This window comes from Ambystoma mexicanum, chromosome 5p (genome assembly GCF_040938575.1).
Source record: "Ambystoma mexicanum isolate Mex_15411 chromosome 5p, UKY_AmexF1_1, whole genome shotgun sequence".
Lineage (NCBI taxonomy): Eukaryota > Metazoa > Chordata > Amphibia > Caudata > Ambystomatidae > Ambystoma > Ambystoma mexicanum.
Window position 1 is genome coordinate 1,027,544,954 of NC_090930.1, and position 6,878 is coordinate 1,027,551,831.

A 6,878-nucleotide genomic window follows, 5' to 3' on the forward strand; every position below is an offset into this window, starting at 1 on the left:
CGTGTGCTGCCAACTCTCATCTCGGAACAGGTTGTCATGCCATGTTCCTTCTGGAGAGGAGCGCCTGCTACCTTTTTTGAAGTATTTGCAAGGAACTTGGGGTTGGTCACCCCGAGTTACCTGGGGGCAACCAGACGTGAACTCCCTGCTCACTGTGCCCAGAGAGGTGCAGCTTCACCTCACTGATGAGGCCCAACAAGGCTGAAACACGTGTATGGGGTTGCTGTTGATACTCTTATTCAGAGAGGAATTGCCATAGCAATTTGGTGGTCGACTGCCCATGTGGGCGGGACAAAGACTGTTATGCAAATGGATATTTCCCATCTGTGAAAGGTACAGTGAGCAAAACGCGTGTGCTCTCATCTCAGAACAGGTTATCATGCCATGTTCTTTCCGAAGAGGAGCGCCCGCTACCTTTTTTGAGGTAATTGTGGATATAATTAGGTTTTTTACTGTTTCTATACGAAATTCCGACGACTTGGATGCCATTCCAATTCAGTGTGTTTCTAGGTTTTATTTTGGTTGATGATGTGTGTGGACCAGTAATGAGACTGGTTTTATGCATGAATTCGAACGTGAATGAAAGAATACGAGTTTGGATATGCCGCTATGTTAATTTAGCTCATGGTATTCTGATGTTGGTGGTCACTTTAAGCTCCATATGCATGTATATGCATGTACCCAGTGTTTGTCCCACAACTGAGGCTCAAACCAACCTTTGGTAATTTAAATTGAAAAGAATATTTCAGGTGAGATTGCATATATCATGAAAGCATTCTTAGGAATATTCCTGCAGAGCTGTGGTCTCTATGACTTGTCGGTGCCAATGGTACACGACAAGTTGCCAACGGTACACTCCCAAAGGCGGGGCCTGTCTGAGCAGAAACCTTGGTCTCGATCTGATCCAGAAGCGAGCCCTTTGGCATGAAGGAGTGGTTTCCAGAGGGTACCGTGCCAGTCACAACAGACACTGTGGGACCCTGCAGTTCCATAGCTGAAGCAGACACAACTGGCACCAAGGTCAGAGCCGCCAGCACCATGGCAAAGATGTCCAACATCTTCAGGCTGAAACTTTCCCATTCCTCTGGCTTGGAGGTTTGGGTCGGAAAAGGCACCTGTGCTGGCCGCTTAGCAGACTCCTGGAGCGGTGGCCCTTCTTCTTTGAAGTGGCAGACTAATGGCGGAGAGAGGACTCACCTCGGGGAGTGGAACCTCTTCTAATGCCGCTCCTTTTTCCTTTTGCCGAGCCTCTCCTTCAGAGCATTGTTCCACGTAGTGCGAGCACGACCAAAAAGCCTCCACTTCGCCTTGCAGACCAAGATCTTCACTGCCCTTTCCCTGAAGGCCTTCGGGGGCATGAACTGGCATGACCCGCAATCCTGGGTGTCATGAGCCTTGCCTAGACAAAGGCAAATCCAGTACATATCCGAGAAAGACTTATGCCAGCTGTAATCCACACACCATACAAAGCCCAACGCCTTCGAGTGACTAGCTAGACAAGCATGTTCCCAATAGCAAACAGAGTGCTCGGAAAGAAGGAACTGAGGTCACGGGGCAGGGCGCGGCATATATACTGGCCCCAATGTCCTATCCAGCACAGGGCACGTAGAAGCAGCAGGCGTAGCTGCGCTTGATCTACTGGAGGCAGAAAGGTTTCCAAAGAACAGCTGGTATAGGGATATCATAGATGAGGAATCTATGAGAGGAAGAATCCATTAGAACAGACAATCTCGTGACAATAGCCTACCACTGTCAAGGGAGTACCTGGCAGAAATGGCTTCAACTGTGGTAGCAGAGGCACAGAAGCATCTCCGATCAATGTCAGTATCCCACATATGAGTGGAGAATCATTAGGTAGGCCATTTAAGCTGAATTCTCCCTTTCGTCCTGCACCCTTACCCCCAAATCTGGACATATGTTCAGGGGATGGAGCTGGTAGCATGGGAGACAAAGCCCTGTCAATAACATAGCAGAGGCATCCACTTTATGCATTTCCTACATTGGCCACTTAATGATACTGGTTATCATTCCTAGCCACAATTGTCATTTCCCACAGATAATGAAACTGGCCATGGCACCATGCATTCAGCTGCCACATCTGTAGCTGCAGGACCTTAAGGTTCAGGGATTGGTGACTCGCGGAGGGCTACTCCAATTAGCAGCATGGAAATTGAGACTACACCTATAGAATTAGAGATTGTCAAACCAGGTAGCCTCCTCGGTACAAAGGTCTACAAAACCCTAAATGGACCAGTCATATATGATGCGTTGGAGGAAGTCTTTGGGAAATAGGTTTACAAGACACTCGCCCCATCTTATCATACCGCTCCGATACTGCAATTATTACTGGACAGTTTGTTCATTTCAGTTTCACACCTGAGAAGGCAGTTGGAAGTCATTTGGACTTACAGAGATCCATGGGGTTGGAGGTCAGAGGCTTCTGACTTGGTGTTGCACCTACTGAACAGTTTCAAGTTGCCTAGTCATCCAACAAGTATCCATTCTCTTACAGGATCTACGGACCACCCCCACCCATTGTGTTATGGGTTCTCTTGCCACCCCCCATCCTTCGAATCCTCAGACATGGAAGGCATAAAATGCTATAAGGCCCTCTGAAGTAGCAACCCCTTTGGCATGCAGGATTAAGGAAAAGGTTGGTGGGAAAACAGACCAGATACTACATTCCAACTGGTCTGCTCCACTTTCCGTAGGTTTGCAGAAATCATTTTACCATCATATCACACCTCCCACTCCGCAGAGGATGAACCGGCAGCACACTATTGGATGTAAAAAAGGGTGGTTGTTTATTTGGAAAGAAAAGCAAGCTTCAAGAAATCTCAGAACCTCTTTGTGACTTGAGATTACAAGAGGAGAATGGCAACATGTGCATTGCTGAGTAGGTGGATCACGGTGTCATATACAGTACGTGCTTCAGCCCAGGTTCTCCTCCCACAATGTCGACTAGAGGCGAATCAGCTTCCTGGACAGAGCTAAATGGGGTGCCTCTGTCAGGCATGTCACCACGGCTGTTCTGACTATATTGATTTCGCACTTCCAACTGCACCTAATGGAAGAAAGAACGGTTGGGGGAATTGATACCTGGCTTATTTTCCCCTCCAATGTTCAATAAACTTGCGTTGCATTTACCTGACAGTAATGCGTTGTGATCTGTGTGCGGAAAGCTTTTGCTAGGTTATTCCTCAGATAAATTAGGCCAAGGAGTAAGAAGAGGAGCATCAAGGTGATGCCACAATTATGAGTGTCAATCTCTACGCCCCCGCACTACTTCTCTTCATCATCAGAGCTCCACCAACCCACCCTCACTTCTCAGGGAGTCAGCCTTGGCTACTGGTTAGTCTAGGTAACTAGAGGGGAATGTATGCATGAAGCTCCTTGTATCCGAAGAGGAGGAGCCTATGCAACAACAACCCAGGCAAGAGCAATGGATTAGGATCATGCCTGTTAAATTAGGATTGGGGCAAGGAACGTGTGGCTAATGCAGCGTTGACCATTGCACCACAAGTATTGACATAAATATAAATGTGGCAAAGAGCGAACCCTTTTCATGTACACCAAATAATTTTATAAAAACAAGAGTGAAAGGTTACTCCCAAAACATAAAAGGACCAATACCATTACAAGGAGTATTAAGTTGTGGCTGCCCTGCAAACGTGCATCAAGACTTCAGCACCTGGCACCTACTGTTGAACAAGGCTATCAATTCAATAGTAAAAATGGGTTTATGGTCTTTGCATCGAATGCCTTGCATCGACAAGCATTTATATCAATATGTTTCCATCTAAAACATTTCCATTGAATACTTTTTTTGTGGGGTCACCCCCCTAAAACCCCGTTTTAACCCTTTAAAATGCACCTCAACAAGAACCCTTTACCCCCCAAATATGCATTCGATGGACATTTTTTAGATGGAAAAATTTCGATGCAACAACCAAATACCGTAAAAATGGGGTAGTATGCTTTCCAGTTAAGCCCTCCTAGTGGCCATTTAATTGTCCTCAATGCCATTAATTTCATTTGAAAAATGGAACATGCACAATAATTCACATCTACCTCTTCTACAACGTTTGGTTCTGTGTTATTAGGGGCATTTGCTTGTGCGTAGACATTTTATCTTGAGGTGATGCTCCCCTTTAAGTTTAAAATAGGACTTTGTAACACCCCCAAAAGAGATCACATCTCTGAGGCCAGAAGGAATGCCCACTGACTGCCAGTTAATGATTCTCTTTTGAACTCTCTCGATCACACACCGATGCCCATCGAACTCTGCCCCACTGTACCTTGCCCAAAGCTTTGTTAAAGCACAGTCCTCCAGACCCATCAGAAAAGCTTACGTCCACACTTGTCCTGCCTTAATCTAAGCCAGCCAGAAGTCAAGGTGCCAGTTTCCGCTCCACAATGGAGCTCTCCCTCTACACCAGAGGGGGCAGAAAATCTCTGAAAACTTTGCTCTTCACCTAGTGCCATGTACACTACATTACCAGTTATGCGTTTCTTCCTTCCCAGTACCTGGCTGTAACAGTGCCTTGATGCCCCTGGGTTTTGTGGACATAAACTCTTGTTTTACCTTTGTAGATATTTAATCCAAAGAAGATTTTATGTGCAGAAATGACACATGGTGGCGATTTCATTCTGGTCATTTCTTCAGTGGTCGAAGTGAGCGGGAACGGTCGGGAGCAGTGTCCCACTACTTTTATTTTTTACTGTTAATAGCTCCACAACTTTTTGCAACCATTTTCACCAATCCGGAACAGTTTTTGGTGACGTTAAAGCACAGGTCTCCTCCATTTTACCACCAGACAGCGGTGTTGCTAGGTCTGGAAAGGATCCGGGGCTACGCTAATGTCGGGATTGGGGACTAGCTAGCCTTTTGGCTGTAGCTCCTGAGATTCTGTCCGGGTCTACAACCAAAAGACCTGGGGCTATAGCCCCCTTAGCCACCCTCCTCCCCCTAGCAACGAATCTGCCACCAGATATCAGTTATAGCTAAACTGAAATTTGTTTTAACTCAATTAGGTGTCAACCAGCATGACGGCAACCCTTGAAAAATGAGTTGCATGTTTCTCGCTTCCTTCCTACTTTGCCCCCCTGCCGGAGTCACAGTTCCACTACTTTTTTATTAGTAGGGTCGCATTCTTCCTGCTCCACCTTCAGAAAGTTCATGATATATAAAATGTCCCAGATGATAACATTTGCAAGAATTTGATGTTTAGAAAGGAACGTATGGTAATCTAGTTTACCATTTTTATATCATACAGGAAAATCACAGTCCCTCTGTTTTTTTATTGGCAAAGTATGCTGTTATTCAAGCATATTTTTATAATTACAAACAGAAATTTGTATGACAGACAAATAAATTTCCTTTTTTTAAAAATTTGGGCTTGCTCATGAAGGTTGAACCGTACACAGGTTACTATAGGGAAGAAGCAGATTGAACATATCTTTATCTAAATTGGCCAGCAGACTTCTTTAGGTCAATATCGCCGCTTATTCAGTAGCACCAGATTTTCCAGCATAAGAAAATTATAATGAAGCAATATTAGGCATTGCCAGCATTAAAGTTACTCTTCAGGAAATCATTTAATTACGATGTCCATTTGCTGGTACTGCAACCTGTGAAGAGGGGAGGGGGGGGCGGGTGGGTTATATGGAAGATGAGCAGACAAAAACAGAACAACTCGCTGTCAAGGGGTGCAGAGTACCAACACGGCTGAGCCCACATGTCCAAACCACCCTTTGATGAATGTGCGATTGGAGTGGGGTTCATATCCGTACAGGCTATGACTCAACGAATCTGTGCGGACGTTGAGGTCCCCCATTGTGCAGGGCATTGGTGATTATGACTCATACACATGACCTACAGTTTTCCTAAAGTTTCTGAGGAGGTTCTCTCCTAACAAGGTTATCGTTTATCTACACACAAAGCCGTGACATAATATCTTCCCAGAGTGTAGCATCAGTCATTCCATTTAATACAAATTTTGTTTTTTATTTATTTTTAATACCAATAGTTTTGCCAGAAAAAGGGGAGTTTGTGTGCAAGTCTTTTTCTAGATTTATGGAAAATCACTTCATAAGAGCCAAACAAAGCCAATTCAGGAGTGAGCGTGATGAGTAATATAGCAATAACACTCAATCTGGAGGGTGGGATTAAGTGTTATTAGCACCCCGGTTTGTGGACAATCTACTTGTTTGAATGAATGGGACACGCCCACGGAGTCCCATTCATTGAACCAAAAATACTCACCTAAGATGGCCACCATAGCGATGAAAGGTGGGGGGGGGGGGGGGGGGGGGAGTCCATGCAGAGCCCTTATACCATTTCCACGGCAGCCCAGGATGTGGCACCAGCGCCAGAGAAATAAGGTAACTTGGTTGGGAGGGGGGGGCAGGAAGTGGAGAAAATGGCAGGGCCACCACTTACCAAGCAAGCCGATTGACTGCAGCACCCACCCTGGGTGCTCATTTTAGATCCTCAACACCAAACAAAGCCGTTTCTGGTGTAAAATTGATGGGACATTTGAAAATGCAGCCCACTCCACCTTCCCCCAGAACCAGCCACTTTCTTCCTCCTCTAACACAGTGCTGAGTCTCTAAAGCCCAATCTAAATAGCGTATTAATCAAGAGTGCATGTGTGATAAGTTGGCTTGCCCAGTTCCCAATATTAGATCCCATTAAGAAAGCATGTCAAGCTCATCAATTGCAAAGTGCAAGTCCTCCGCCCAGGCTGCTGCTCGAGACCAGTTCCTGGTATCATTGTCTGGGATAAATGGCAGTGGTGCATGGTCTAAATCCCAGTACCATCATCAGGCCTCTGTCGTAATCTTTCTTCCCAGCAAGTCAGTACCGGGAATTGGGT